Genomic DNA, 17,204 nt, shown 5'->3' with positions numbered 1-17,204 from the left:
TCAGACTTAAGTGGTAAATTGTGATCAAGCATGTCATTGTACCAGAGAATATTAAAAACCAACACGCAAATGGTTATTTTGACAGCGACCTGTTCAGGCGTGATCTTCCACAAAACGCGCGTCTATTTAAAACCCATTCGCGAAATTGTTCGGCACTAGTTTGGTGTATACAGTACTTCCTGCCGCGAGCCTAACAAATACTGCCGACAAACACGGGAGGATTTTTACAAACTTGACGCTGAGCATCGAAGCATAGGAAATCATAAATGTCCGCCGACGCTCTCTCGCTAAGTGTAAAATGTATTTGTACTTCAATAAAGTTGGTTGACTTTGGGAGTTAATTGTTGAATTGTTAAGGTCAAAATTGAACTCGTCTGCTGCCACTTTAGACTATTAGAGCGTCCATTCCAACGCTAAGTCGTTTGTTTTGTGATTATTTCTGTTTGATGCGTTGTTTGATTATTGACGAGTGCCTTCTGCTACACAATTACTTGTATTTTGTTTGTCAAAAAAAAAGACCCGCGCCCCCTCCTTTTTTGCTTTTTAACTGATTTTCTTAATATTGTCCACTTAACATGCATGCTCTATTCGGAATACTTCTTGCACATTTTGCTTATAATGAATAAAATAAATGGTTTATATTGCTTCTAATTCATTCATACTGTACTTCCATGCCTCATTTATTCGGTTAAACAAAATCATTTATCAATGATTTTAGTTTTCGGAAGCTTTCAATATTCTTCCAATTTTTTAGTCACCAACTAGCCTTGCTCAAGGCAGTCGCATTATTCGCTCCAAAAAGACGCCGCTGTAAACCCACCCGTATACCCTGTGCGTGGTGCGTGCAATCACACCGCATGACCCAACCGTATACACACTGTCACATCGTACGACTATACTGTGCACACAAGTCATCCGCACTCGTACCACTAACCGCATGCGGAGGCCGTCGGGTGTCGGCCCGACGGCCGACGCATGCGGATAGTGTACGGGGGCATCGAGTCGTGCGATGTTACGCACAGTGAATACGGGTGGGTTTTTATACAGCGGAGTGAATAATTCGACTGCCTTGAGCAAGGCTCGTCACCAACTAGTTCAAAAGTCCACCATAATACGCGATCACGTTTTTGTTAAAACAGGTACAACTGCTTTAGTTGTGGTGTGCTTAATTACTTTAATTACAGTATTGGTGATTCTAATTCTCAGTTTCTAATGCTATTTTATTAAACTTTGGAAATAGTCAAAGATGCTAAATAACTTCTTCGCTTAACTTGTAAATCGCATGACAGCCATGAACCGTACAACGTCATTAGTGGGCCTACGCTTAAGAAAGGTTATGCCATTCCACCATGCAGAATAAACACAAACACTTTGCAAAACAAAGCTGCAGTGAAGGCGATCATGCCAGCGCATTGAAATTTGGCAATCAGGGTAGGTGTAGGTATAGACTAACAGGCTACACACCCGTGTTTCTTGTGACAAACACGGGGATATGTCCACGCCGTTTGACCCTAATTAATCACTTCGTCTTAAAGGCAGTCGACACTATTGGTAATTACTCAAAATAATTATTAGCATGAAACTCACTTGGTGACGAGTAATGGGGAGAGGTTGATGGTATTAAACATTGTGAGTAACCGCTCCCTCTGAAGTGACGTAGTTTTCGGGAAAGAAGTAATTTTCCACGAATTTGATTTCCAGACCTCAGATTTAGAACTTGAGGTCTCGAAATCAATCATCTAAACGCACACAACTTCGTGTGACAAGGGTGTTATTTATTTCTTTATTTATCTCGCAACTTCGACGATCAATTGAGCTCAAATTTTCACAGGTTTGTTATTTTATGCATATGTTGAGATACACCAAATTAGAAGACTGGTCTTTGACAATTACCAATAGTCTCCATTGTCTTTAAACCGTCCTGTTGCAATGCCGTCATTAAATACTCTATTGGTAATTACTCCAAACAATTGTCAGCATAAAAACATACTTGGTAAAGAGCAATGGAGATCGCAAATGAGAAGACTGGTCTTTGACAATTACCAATAGTCTCCAGTGTCTTTAAACCGTCCTGTTGCAATGCCGTCATTAAATACTCTATTGGTAATTACTCCAAACAATTGTCAGCATAAAAACATACTTGGTAAAGAGCAATGGAGATCCCTTGATAATACATTGTGATAAACGGCTCCCTCTGAAGTAACGTAGTTTTTGAGAATTTTGAGATTTTTTGGGTTTTTTTAAGTTCACAGATTTACAAATAATTTACAGGGTTTACAGAAGGTAATGGTGAAAGACTTATCTTGAAATATTATTCCATGAAATGCTTTACTTTTTGAGAAAACATTAAAACAATATCAATTCTCGATAGCGAGAATTACGGATTTGTTTTAAACACATGTCATGACACGGCGAAACGTGGGGGAACAAGGGTGGGTTTTCCCGTTATTTTCTCCCGACTCCGATGACCGATTGAGCCTAAATTTCTACAGGTTTCTTATTTTATATATAAGTTGTGATACACGAAGTGTGGGCCTTGGACAATACTGTTTACCGACAGTGTCCAATGGCTTTAATTACCAAACGTGTCCAGTGCCTTTAAACACCGGCTGACACAGGGCTGAGAGACGAATACACACGGGATGTTATGGAGACTTAATTTCTCACTCAATACTTAAAGTTCTTCTTTACAAAGCAGAAAAGTATAAGTGTACAGGGAATCCATGCATTTTTTATGCAAGACAAACTTTTCAGTCGGCAATTTGTTGTTGCCGGATGATTTTTTTCATTAAAACCTTAAGCTCGTCACTTAAGATACATGAAGCAATTTGTGTTTAGCGAATCAATGTATTTTTTTTATGGAAAACACATTTTTCAGTCGGCAATTTGTTTTCCGGGGGATTTTTTTTGTTTACTCAAACCTTATAAGCTCATCACTTGAGGTAATGCAAACATTAAAAATGGATAGAATATCCCATGAAAATTCCCTGTGGCCTAGCGAGCAGAGGGAAGTCTTGGTATATTCATAAAAAGTGAATTCGTGGATTTTTATGCAAGACACAATTTTCAGTCAGCAACTTTTCCCGAAGGACATTTTTTGTAAAAAAAAAAATAATAAAATAAAAAAAAGCTATGGAAATACAACAAAATAAAAAGATGTAAACATTTAACTGTATATCACCACTCCATGTGACCTTATCCTAGTTTACAAGCGAACAGAGAGGTCTACAGCGTTCGCATCAAGTGAATCACTGTATTTTGATGCAAGACACATCTCTCAGTCGACAAAAAAAAATGAGTTGAGACTGTGTGTGATATGCAACTTTAACTGTAATCAGCCATTAGGCTACAGGAGTTCATGCGAGATGGGGGTTATTAACAGGGTTCCCTCGTGGCTATGTTTAAGAACTGCGTCAAACCGTAGCCTCCTTTCAACTCGTAATTGAGCCGTCTGTCTTGTTATCGTGTGGATGCATATATAGGGAGGGTGTTATAATCTTTAGCAATCCCCTGGTGGGATTTCTGCTCGTGATTAGACACTTTTTTCGGAATCGGAAATCCGGCCGGTTCGACTTTGGTTTATGATGCCGTACTCCGGAAACAAAAAATGTGCCGTCGAGGCCCTTTGGCGGTATTTACAGAGTTTTCTAAACACTTCGTGATAAAGCACAGTTTTAGGTTAAAGGCACTGGACACCTTTTGTAATTTTCAAAGACCAGTATTCTCAATTGGTGTATCTCAACATTGTTATGCATATAATGAAAAATATGCACAAATCTGTGAAAATTTTGACTCAATTGGTCATCGAAGTTACAAGAGATAAATGAAAGAAAAAACAACCTTGTTGCAGAAATGTGTGTGCTTTCTGATGCATAATAAAAGGCTTCAGGCCTGAAGTCTTTTAATATTGAGTGAACAATTGATATACAAAGGTATCAAACCCTCCAAAAAAGACAAACCCTCCAAAAAAAACCTGAAAGAATCACTAACAAAGATGTGGGTCTCGATTAATTCGTTTTCTAGTATTTTATATCTGTGACAGTAATATATTATTCTTGAGAAATTAATGATTGTATTTATCTTTTATTCTTTGCAGAATGTGAGATTTGTTCAAGCTGTGACGTAACAGTGACGTGGTTCGTGCTGATTTGGGCAACTCACCAGGCATCGAAAGGACACAGTTTGTACCGAACACAACCCCAGAACACCAACGCACCATGACGGCAAACACAATCTTAATTCAATCACACGCTGTCAATTCCTTCAGTCAACCTTCATTGATGTCATTTCATCAATGTCATTTCATCACTAGAAATTATTTTTGATAAGTTATTGTCTAAAAGTTTTTTTTAATTAATTATAGCAATTTTGTCATCCGTTACAGTGGCCCACATAAAATAGTCATAAAAACATCTTCTTCTTTTTTGAGGAGTAAATTAATTTACCTCCTCCATTGTACTTTCCAACATTACACACAGAAATTGCTACAAGTATATCAATTTTGGTAACAATGGGAGATTTTTAGATGCTAGGTGGCGGCAGACTTACCAGATAAATTTCCATTGTTTACGTAGTTCTGAGCGTGCGCACATGACCGAGAACAATGGATTTTAACTGGTAAGTCTGCTGCCACCAAGCGTCCCAAAAGTATCCCATTGATAGTGAAAGGGTAGACGGCCTTAGCTTTTGATCCAAAGCGGACCGTTGGACCTTCTGCAGAGGCACAAACAAGCACAATCAAATACATATCCATTTATAGCAAAAAGAGGAGCGAAGGGTTATGGAAAGGTATCCAGAAAAAAACAGTAGTTGTAGCCAACCAAAGTCACTAATTTATCATGTATATATAAATGTATATGTTTTGCAAAACTTAAAGCTATGCATGGTGGAAAACATTTAAAAGGGTTTGCGGTAACACAATTGTATTAATGATTAGTTATCATCTCTTATTGGCATTCTTTAAGAACTGGTTCGTAATTAGAGCCTTTTGAGTAGTTGTTTCTGTGAGAAGAACCGGTTTATAGTTATTTGATGAGAGCTGGTTTGTAGATTGGTTGTGAATGTGAGAGGAACATACTATAGTAAGAGCTCGTTTGTACACTCTTTTGAGTAGTTAGTTCCGGCATTGGGAAGAACCGGTCTATACTCTGAGAACGTTGAGTATAGAACCGGTTTATATGTTCAGACAAGAACTGGTTTGTAGATTGAGAACTTTAAATATATTGTGAGTAGTTGTGCATGGGTGTGAGAAGAACTGGTTTATAGTTGCTCTGATAATATCTGGTTTGTAGATTGCGCAAGTTAGATTTACCTTTTAGTAAAGGTTGTTGTTACACAAGAAGAACCGGTTAATAGGCTTGTTTATACTATTTTGAGTACTTCTGAATGTTATAGAGTAAAAAAACACTCTTTGAAGAGCTATATGAAGAAAATTCTTTTTCGAGTGGTCCTTCACTCTTTTAGATTAAATTGTGCATCTTTTTGAGTGATTTTTCACTCTGTCCTGGAGTGAAACCCCTCTTGAAGAGTGAAATAATCACCCATCTTTTTGAAGAGCCGTATGGAGGACAGCTCGAAATGTAAAGAGTGGCGTTTTTCACTCTTTTACATTTAGAGAGTGGCATTAAGAAGAACCGGTTTACACTTCGAGTTCCTTGAAGTATAACATGGTTCTTCTCAGCGTCATCACTACCAATAGAGATTTATTACAATGGTGTTACTACCTCAAACCCTTAGTACGTTTCATTGGTGAATTCATGCACTTTCATGATTGGTGTATTATTATTGCAGCTTTTAATTTATAAGCAACGGTTACAATATTTCACATGGAAATATTTCTCTGGAGGATTGTAACTAATGGAGTTTGTTTCTCGATAACTACCAATCACGTCCTTTGCTTTTAAAAATACTAATGACTGGGTTTGGTGTGGCCTTGCTTTGATGTTGAACTATATATTATTGCAGCAATGACTGTTCTTGTCCATTCGTAAGATATAAAGACCAATGACTCACAATTATATTCTTCAATTAATTATATTGGGGAACGACTTAAAATAACAATTTGGTAATGTTACAGTACTGGGTGGGTAGACTGAATAAGGGATGTTGTATGAGCGGGGATCAAAGCTGCTCGTTTTAAACTGTATTCCGGGGTGTTTTGTTTTTTTTTGTGTTTTTTTTACATAATACATTTGTCAGATTGACCAGTGCTAGCCTAGAATTAGCGCCAAGCTAGGCCATCATAACGCCAATCACACATTGTAACCAATTTACTTATCTTACAACAAGAAAATCAAATCATAGGCCTTCAAATTCTTTAACAAAATTAAACGACCGCGATAATTTCAATACCCTTTTTCTCAGCTTTGTCTAGGTTTAATACGTTAAGTTTTTGTTGTAACCTTACTCAGATGTGCATTAGCACTGTATACTCCATATTACCGCCAGTCCTGTGAAAAAAAATCACAGGCATATTACTCGGAAGGGACTCGAACCAACCACCTTTAAAATTCTAGAGCAGTGTATTTCTACCAACTAGAACATCGAAAACGCCCTCTGTTTAAATATGTACACAGATTACTTTACTCTTTGATGAAATGGCTGCAAGAATTAGCGTGTGTCACTCAACAAAGTATGTTCAAATGTTTCCTCATGCGTTTATCATATTATAACTAATTGATTGCAACCAGTTTGGGCAAGGGTTTGAAACCTGCATATTGCATAATAATTAGAAACTCAACAGGATTTAGAAATAAAGATAAAAAAGTGTCCGTGTCTTGCCACCATTCTTTCGTTATGAAATGAAATAGTATAGGCAGGTCTAATTATTTTAACTCAAATGAGATATTCCCTGATAGTAATAGCCATGATAGTAATTTCCGTTTTACCCATTTTACACTGATCTGTGTTAATAGCAGTGTTACTCAGTACTTTCCTGAGCTATTACTCGGGTGGGATTCGAACCCACGACCATTGTAATTCATAGAGTAGTGTCTTACCAACTAGTTTAAAATCATCAAAATCGGTGCATATTTGTTTGTATTTAAAACCCATGGATGGCCCAAATTCATAGACCTGATTAAGCACAATAATAGCTAAGCACAACACAATTATGCTAACCAGAGTATGGTTACCAACTAAACTCCCATGTCACATACACAATTTGTGACTGGTATCCTGCTCGTTCTGCTTAAGCCGCTCTATGAAATTGGGCGCTGTGCTCAATTTCATAAAGTCGCTTAAGCAGAAACAAGTGCTTACTAGTTTTCTGCTTGGCAAAATAAAGCATGATACTAATCGTACTTGGCTACCTTGTGTGCTAATAAACAACTCTATGAAATTTGGCCCAGATGTAAGGCATGCTCAGTACAGAGAAACCTTCGTGTTGATTTTCTTTCGGCCAAAGGGTACAAATTTTAGAAGTCAATGCAGCGAAACGATCTTATAAAACGCTGTCACCTTTAACATTTGTATAATTAACATTCCGAACTTTGTCAATGTATATAATGTCATTACTTAGGGTCAATTTGATGTTTTAAACGATTATATGTTAGATCATTCTTTTTAATTCAGAATAGGATGTAAACAAATCTACGCATATAATTAACAAGAAAAACTTGAAATAGTTTAGTATTACATTTCTGGTTGTGTAGGTGTCCTAGTGAATATCCGCTGGATATTTTGTCCCGAATGGGAAATTAAAAATGGCTGGGGGAGGATGATTCAAAGAGGGCGCTATCAGAAGAAGTTTGTACACAGTTTACCCTAGGGGGACCGAATCTCCAGGGGACAGAATTTCCTGCCACACAGGAACGATATATAGAAAGAAAATTACTCCCTCCACTATCTTGAACAAGAATTATAAATTTAAATCTTTTAAGCCTTCGACCGTGGTGTACATATTACTACTTGACGGAAACAAGTTACGTAATGTATGTATCAAAAACTGTATCTTTAGTAATATTATTATTGCATAATTTGTTCAGAATTATCACTGGTAGACTGCACACTTCTGAAGGTTTCAATTCACAACGAACCGTGCACCAGCTTAGAATATATTTCTATTTTTAAAAATTGAGTTAATTGTTTAGATTTATTCCTCATTGTAGATTTCAAAAACATTAAAGTTTTCGTTGATAAAAAAACATATACTGTGATGTTTGTTGTTGTCTTAAGAACTGTGTGTGAATAGTCGTATGGGAGAGTTTAGGGACTCTAGATGGAAGCATATTTACAGTTATAAACACGCCTCCTGCTGTTTTGTATTCTGGGCCCAATTTTATAGAGCTGCTTAAGCAAAAAAATAATATTTGCTTAGTAAAATCAGATTACCAGCTAAGACTCCACTCAATTGTTATGCTAAGTAAACAACAGCTAAATATTAGTCAAAAGCAATGTACATGGCATGAAATTTTTGCCAGTAACATGTGTAAAACAAGCAAGCTATTTTCGTGCTTAAGCGAATTTTTTGCTTAAGCAGCTCTATGAAATTGGCCCCTGGTTGGCTGAAACACGGTCACGTGGGATGAACTAATAATATAGTCTAGTGATCGCGCGCGCGTGTTTTGCGGGAACTAGTTCCCGAGCGGGCACTAGTCTTTGAAAATAGCGCCTGATTACAGCACCCTCTCTTGAACCGTGAACAGCAACTACAAAACTTCCTTTCTCTTCAAGATGTCTGTTATTATTTAAGACCGAGGTGTGTTATAAAACACATTATTGACTTACATAATTCGGTAACTAGTGTACGTTTACCCCCCCCCCCCCCCTCGGGCCTGTGAGTGACAAGAAGAGGGGCCTGTTTCGCTCTGCCTTCGGCCTCGGGAAATATGCCCCATTTCTGGTCACTCAAAGTCCCTCGGGGGAATAGACGTACACTAGTTACCTCATTGCCAGTCAATATGTATATAATAGTAGTAATACTATTGGATTATAACATAGCGCTTATATATCAGTGGCTCAGTGACGCCCAAGGCGCTACAACATCCAGTATTTTCCTGCAAGATGTGAGATTACGTTTTTGAGTTGTGAGACCTTCTCTTTTTACATAGCACCATGTAATGGTTTACAAGGTGATGCGGTGCAATATGCAGCCAATCAAACCAGGAACCCCTCTCTCTTTTCGATAAGTGCACTGGGCTTTTTTACATGCGTTACACACCACACGGGAACCAACGGCTTTACGTCCCATCCAAAGGGCGAAGCATCATGCCTTGCTAAGGGTACAGGATGTCGCGACTGTGGTTAAAACTCACACTCAGCTGATCAGAAACACCAGCACTTGAGTTCTGTGCTCGTATCCGCTATAGCCCAATACATGCCACATATTGTTCTTGGAAATTAATTGAGTAAATACCTTATCGCGAATACTCGGTACGCACACAATAGACGTGGAATGAGGTGCATGCTGGTCTAGCTAGCTTTCAAATTTGATAGCTAGCTAGACCAGCATGCACTTCATTCGACAGTTTGCGCTTGCGCAATGGTATTTGCGAAAAGGTCTATGGTCAGACCTACGTAAACAATGGAATTTGGTAGTTCTGCTGCCACCTAGCGTCCAAAAGTATCTAATTCAAATTGTTCAATTTTAGGGGCAGTTATGGGCCGGTTAACGAGAAACAATTTTGTTTCGCTTTAGTTTCTTCGCAATCCCTTGTTATTATCCTAGAAACGTGCGGCTCATGGGAAGGGAAATGGTGTAATCGGAGGGAGGCATGGGGCAGGGACACCCCCACCCCCCGAGTAAAATGCTCTTTGAACCGCTACATTTCCGTTTTAAGGTGACGTCATTGCTGACAGTTAAACTTGAATATTTGATGTAGGTCTTCACCGGTTCCTCGAGCATGGAGGTGTGTGGTAAATCCCATGACTACGATACCGTGGGTTATTCTCACCCAGTATTCCCAGTGCAATGTAAAATCACCACGCCATCCGATGCGTTTTGACGTTGGTTTAGACACATTAAGGCCTATATCGAAGCCGACACATTTTTCTCGAAGCGAAACCCATCCGTGACGTCACGAGCATGCACCAAATTGGTCCCTCGACTCATGCCAGCTCCATTAGACTCAACGGACGCTTTGTTTTGTGACGTCACGAACACGAAATGTGACAACCTTCCAGTGGGCTTAAAGGTAAAGTATCTGTTCGATTGTTTATAAACTGGGACTCGAACCCACACTCAGCTGACTAAAACACAGGAGCTTGAGTCCGATACGCTTAACCGCATTATGCTTGACACGCCGTGTTGTGTCAGTGGTCGTGGGTTCTTATCTCACCCGAGTTCTCGGTATGGTAACAAAACGGCAACATTAACTAAACCATAAACACGACAGCACACTTCGATTGTTTTAGTCCTATAATAAAAAATTAAAAGCAACACATCCACAACATAACTGGGGAATGAATTAACAATTCAGAAGTTGCGGTTTCTGAAGTCTTTGAAACGGGTGTGAAATCACGTTTTGTCAGTCTTGAAACAAAGCGTTCTTGGCGTATGTTTTCTGCCGGTTGGTGCAGTATAAAATAGAGCGACAGCACGGTGAAACCAATTGGGCGGGAACACGCGCACATGACGTCTTGTACCACAACTAAGTCACATTCAACCAAAGCTGTGTATATTGAGAAATTTTAAACATTGACCAGTTTACTTAAAAATAATAATAATAACAGTATTTGTAAAGCGCCAAATTGCCATAGGATACAAGGCGCGCTGAGAAAGAAAGAAGAGGGAAAGGACAGAACAAAGATAAAGACGACCAGCTACGAAGAGGCAAAAAGGTGGGTTTTGAGAGCACGTTTGAAGGCTGTGACACTTTTTGAGCTTCTGGTTAGGGTAGGTAGAGAATTCCATATTAGGGGAGCAGCAATTGAAAATGCCCTGTCACCTGCAAGTTTATGGGTTTTGTGAACTGAAAGGGATTTACCAGTAGAAGAGCAAAGAGAGTAAGAAGATGTCTGGAGTGAAAGGAGAGAGGAGAGATAATCCGGGGCACAGTGATTGAGGGACTTATACTTGGGTCCAAATGTAGCACAACATAGTCTGACACCCTGTATCTCGCCAATCGGGGTTTTTTTTTAACACAAAAAAAAGCTTCTATCCAGTTATCTGGAAAATCAGCTTGGGGGAATTTGGGGACACCCTCCTCCCTATGCAACAACATATTTTATATTTAAAGACATTGGACAATATTGGTAAAAGACTAGTGTTCACAGTTGGTGTATCTCAACATATGCATAAAGTAACAAACCTGTGAAGTTTTGAGCTCAATCGGTCGTCAAAGTTGCGAGATAATAATGAAAGAAAAAACACCCTTGTCACACGACGTTGGTGCTTTCAGATGCTCGTTTCGAGACCTCACGCGTGAGGTATTTTACTGAAAAATTACTTCTTTCTGAAAAACTACGTTACTTCAGAGGGAGCCGTTTCTCACAATGTTTTACACTATCAACAGCTCTCCATTGATCTATACCAAGTAAGTTGTTAGTGTTCAGTGCCTTTAAAGGAACACGTTGCCTTGGATCGGTCGAGTTGGTCTTTGAAAAGCGTTTGTAACCGTTTATTATAAAATGCATGTGTGTAGAAAGATGTTGTAAAAGTAGAATACCATTATCCACACAAAAATAACATGCCTCTAATTTGCACGGTTTTCCTTTCACATCGTCGACTAACACGGTCGGCCATTTATGGGAGTCAAATTTTTGACTCCCATAAATGGCCGACCGTGTTAGTTCGCACAGTAAAAGGGAAAACCACGCAATTTTGAGGCAAATTTGTGCGGATCATTGTATTCTACTTTTAAAACATTTGTCCAACCATATGTATTTTATATAAAAAGGTTACAAACGCTTTTTAAAGACCAACTCGTCCGATTCAAGGCAACGTGTTCCTTTAAACACAAAGGCATCTAACCAGTTGTCTGGAAAATTGGCCTGGAGGCATTTGGAGACACCCTCCTTCCTCAGCCACAACATCTTTTAGATATAACGCAGACGTAAACTGTGGTAAAGGTGTATCAATCAATCAATCATAAATAATTTATCAAGCGCCTGAATCAAATGTTTGCTCAAAGGCGCTGAGGGAAAAGAAGAAATAAATAACTCATTGAAGGAAGGCCTAGACTTCTGAAACAAGTGGGCTTTCAGAAATGTCTTTAATGTGCTGAAGGATGTTGTGTCCCTTAGGTGATTTGGAAGTTTATTCCACCAGAGTTTGCATCCGTAGACTGACGCCGCCATGTTGGAAGCCAAAGTTATTAACAGTATTGGTTGTTGACAGTAAAACAGTTGGTGGCAGTGTAAGCACTTTATTTAAAGGCAGTGTACACTATCGGTAATTACTCAAAATAATTATTAGCATAAAACCTCACTTGGTGACGAGTAATGGGGAGAGGTTGATAGTATAAAACATTGTGAGAAACAGCTCCCTCTGAAGCGACATAGTTTTCGGGAAAGAAGTAATTTCCACGAATTAGATTTCGAGACCTCAGATTTAGAATTTGAGGTCTCGAAATCAACCAAGCACACAACTTCATGTGATATGGGTGTTTCTCCATTCATTGTTATCACAACTTCGACGACCAATTGAGCTCAAATTGTCACAGGTTTGTTATTTTATGCATATGTTGAGATACACAAAGTGAGAAGACTGGTCTTTGACAATTACCAATAGTGTACAGTGTCTTTAATCCACCTTCATAAACTGACAAAACTGTAGAAGTTTGAGATCGATCGGCCATTTTCTTTTTTTGTAACGCTCACTGTACGGGAAACTTTAAACTAGTTTGATTTATTTCTCAGCAAATATGACGTTTCAGACAGAAATAATTCAAGGGATGTTTTCTACTATCACCATCATCAGACTGTGTAAGTTTGATGTAAACCTGTGATCTTAGATGAGTATTTTTCTTACCAATTCTGTAATGTTCCTTTAGGCGTCTAACACGCTGCGTCATCTAAAATGCACACTTAACACATGACATTAAAGCCATTGGACACTTTCGGAACAGAACAAAAATTAAAAGTTCACAGATTTACAAATAACTTACAGGGTTTACAGAAGGTAATGGTGAAAGACTTCTCTTGTAATATTATTCCATGAAATGCTTTACCTTTTGAGAAAACATTAAAACAATAATATTATCAATTCTCGATATCGAGAATTACGTACGGATAATTACATACGGATTTATTGTATAAACACATGTCATGACACGGCGAAACGTGCGAAAACAAGGGTGAGTTATTTTCTCCCGACTCCGATGACCGATTGAGCCTAAATTTTCACAGGTTTGTTACTTTATGTATAAGTTGTGATTCACGAAGTGTGGGCCTTGGACAATACTGTTTACCGAAAGTGTCCAATTGCTTTAACTCCAGAAATGACAAGACCAAGATTATTGTGATGATGAATTATAACATAATCAATGCCAAACATTATTTTGCGAAATATTGTCAAAATTGAACAGCCTTCATGCATATTTGTTTTAATGTTCTTCACAGGAAATCACATTATTTTATTCTGATTAAAACATTGCTTGATGGATGGGACTAAAAGGAGCAAGGATTCATCCTTCCCGTGAGAAGTGTCCTTTGCGTTTTTCATTTTCACTCTTAATTCACACGTATAGGAATCGTATTATAAAGGTATGGCTGCACGTTGCGCGAGCAAAAACGTGAACGTCCGAAAAGTGTTTTCGTTTCTAGGTGACGTCACCACTTTGGGCTCATTTCATGCTCACGTATGGCGTCTGCGCGTACGTACCTGATGACGTGATAATGGTAACTTCGCGTATGCTTAAAACGTGAGATTTTTCCAACCAACTTGTTTCTGACGTTCGCGTATGGCGCAGCTAAATCTTCCTATTGAGTCTACCATTCTGCACACATTTTCATTTACCTTAGCGCAAACTTTCAGCCATCTTATGTCTCATTTCCTAACCACTACGTATAGACGATGTGACCTCTGCCCTATAGTGTGATTTCTGAAAAAAGAGCCATTTATAGGGTTTGTCTGTATCCTGTGTGCTGAATCCGAAAAAGTCTAGTTCCTCACGCTTATCCCCAAATGCCCGAACATTAACTTTTTACCCCGAAAGGTAACGCACTGTACTTTCCGGAGTTCTGTGAAAAAAAATCACAGGCCTGTTTTGGGGTAGTACATTTTGTTGATCCAGTTGAAACGTCAAAGTCGACAATGACGAATTGAGGTGGTTTTTTGACATTATTCACAAGTTGGTGGTGTGTTTTATTTAAGACACAAAGACGTGATTTTTATTTCTTCTCATCCAAACCAGTCATTGCATAAATCCTTACTCACTGTGAATAAGATGTGTGTGTCATAATCTACCTGTAGGGCTTCATAGTCGTCAATTTTTTTAGAGAAAACAAATATTCTTATTTCTAAATTATAGCCTATGAATGATCAACGAGTGAAACATCGTGCTGTCAGAGTTAGTTACCTATAGCAATCGTGACATTACGGCGTTACTTTCAAATGTACGGCGTTTTGCTGCCACATAAACGTACACGATAACTCCACGTGTACGTACATGATAATCCAACGTGTAGGTACATGATAACTTATCGTGTACGTACATGCAAATCTATAGTACACGTACACGATAAATCCAAACCCAACGTGTACATACATGATAACATAACGTGTACGCACATGACAACTTAACGTGTACGTACGTGATAACTCAACGTGTACGTACATCATAATTTCTAGTGCACATACACGATCAATCCAAACTTATCGTGTACGTACACAATAAGATTTTGTGTTACTTATGTGGCGGCAACACGCTTCTGTACAAAAGAACCATAAGGCAAGTATATAAGTTCAATACTTCGGTGTCATACGGTGAGAACCACATAGACATACTTTCTCATAAACACATCTCTACGCCCACGATTTGAAAATTTCGGAGCTGGCATGATACATCAGAAATTGTTTTTGATCAATTCTGATCCTTAATCCTCTTGCGTTGGCCTGGGCAATCCGCAGAGATTGTTAGATACGAGGAAAAAATATTGCCCCCTGATCCAATTCTGTCAATTTTCCGCCGGTGTTCACGAGACATGCGGTGCCGTGACGTTATAACGTGACTTGGTCAATGGAGTCATGCGATTAACGTGTATGGCCAGTTGCCTCAAATCATAGATCAATCAGGGATTGTTGTTTTTCAATATAAGAGTAACTCAATACCGGTAGATGAAAAGTAGACTGGATAAGGGGGAAGATATTCCCTTAAGATCTTCCAGGCAATCATTGGTGATCGCACGACTGTCTCACTATCCTGCTACTCGCCTCATCATCTCGTGAATAAGTCATAGCGTTCTACTGAGCATTAAACACGCAGCAATGCGCACGACTGCATAGCGTTTTCATATTGTGCGTAGAATGCTGCACACACAAACAAATAAACCATTAAAGACAATGGACACTATTGGTAATTGTCAAAGACCAGTCTTCTCACTTGGTGTATCTCAACATATGCTTAAAATAACAAACCTGTGAAAATTTGAGCTCAATCGGTCATCGAAGTTGCGAGATAACAATGAAAGAAGAAAACACCCTTGTCACACGAAGTTGTGTGCGTTCAGATGGTTAATTTCGAGACCTCAAGTTCTTAACCTGAGCTCTCGAAATCAAATTCGTGGAAAATTACTTCTATCTCGAAAACTATGGCACTTCAGAGGGAGCCGTTTCTCACAGTGTTTTATACCATCAACCTCTCCCCATTACTCGTCACCAAGAAAGGTTTTATGCCAATAATTATTTTAAGTAATTACCAATAGTGTCCACTGCCTTTAAACAGCGGCTATAGGATAATCTCAATATTTTACCTATTACTTTTTTTTGCCAAACAGACATCGTAGATACCGATTTATAACCATTTTACGCATAACATTTGCATTTTGTTATAAATACTTCAAGTCAAAAGTGCACCTCTACTCTCTGCGCGGCTTTTTCAGCCGAGAGTCAAAAACGGCTTATCTATTATGGGTGCGTTCGTTTAGCTTCCCTGGGTCGACCCCGGTGTGTGGCGATTTTTTTCCAGACGAACGTGGGTAATTATCTGCACACGTTCGTCCTGTGAAAAAAAAACGCCACACACCGGGGTCGACCCAGGGAAGCTAAACGAACGCACCCTATGTGACCCCTTGACGTCAGTGGCGATTTTCCCCAAGTGGGTTTGTACACAGTTCTCCAGCTATGGCCAACTAAGAGCGCTATTTTCAACATCAATTAGCGCCAATGACATCACGATTCCTTTGTCGCGCGGGTATGTTTGACCTCACGTTTTTCAGAAGTTTGGCTTGGAGTGGTTCGGGGAAACCCCATTTTTTACCATGTTTTAACATGAGGTAAGAGACTCGTCATTTTCTGTTTCCCATGGACTGCATCTATTACAAAAATGTAACAACTTTATATTTCTGAGCATTCTGTAGCCGCTGTTTAAAGGCAGTATAGACACTATTGGTAATTACTTAAAATAATTATTAGCAGAAAACCTTTCTTGGTGACAAGTAATAGGGAGAGGTTGATTAGTATAAAACATTGTGAGAAACGGCACCCTCTGAAGTGCCATAGTTTCCAAGAAAGAAGTAATTTTCCACGAATTTGATTTCGAGACCTCAGATTTAGAACTTGAGGTCTCGAAATCAACCATTTAACGCACACAACTTCGTGTGACAAGGGTGTTTTTTTCTTTCATTATTATCTCGCAACTTCGATGACGGGTTGATCTCAAATTTTCACAGGTTGGTTATTTTATGCATTTGTTGAGATACACCAACTGTGAAGGCTAGTCTTTGACAATTGCCAATAGTGTCCACTGCCTTTAATATTACCGGTTTTTATACCTTTTGTAGATCAGGTCTAGGCCATGACATGAACCCCTACTCACTGTGAATGAAGATGAATGTAATATCATTCACCAGCTTCATTAGTCGTTAAGATTTTATCAAAAAAAGGACAAAACCACAGAGCAATGTTGTCATAAGAGTTGCGTAAGTCGCGTATTAATTGCGTGGCCATTGTTTTATCGTTCTCAAAAACTAAAGCACCTCAGCAATTATTAATATTTTAAAGACACTGGACACTAGAGGTAATTTGTCAAAGAGCAGTCTTGTCACTTGGTGTATCTCAATATATGCATAAATTAACAACACTGTGAACATTTGAGTTGGTCGTC

The 17,204-nt window shown here is 38.8% G+C and overlaps 1 protein-coding gene across 1 annotated transcript in view; it reads left to right on the top strand.

Moving 5' to 3' along the window:
* LOC117305126 overlaps positions 1-6,535 on the top strand; it is a 29,846-nt gene extending 23,311 nt beyond the window's left edge. Inside the window, exon 2 of the mRNA XM_033789896.1 lies at positions 4,097-6,535. The gene's annotated coding sequence lies outside the window, so the exon portion shown is untranslated. The remainder of the gene's footprint in view (positions 1-4,096) is intronic.
* Positions 6,536-17,204: the final 10,669 nt, after the last annotated feature.

Source organism: Asterias rubens, chromosome 22 (assembly GCF_902459465.1).
Source record: "Asterias rubens chromosome 22, eAstRub1.3, whole genome shotgun sequence".
NCBI lineage: Eukaryota > Metazoa > Echinodermata > Asteroidea > Forcipulatida > Asteriidae > Asterias > Asterias rubens.
This window is presented reverse-complemented; position numbering and strand designations above follow the sequence as displayed.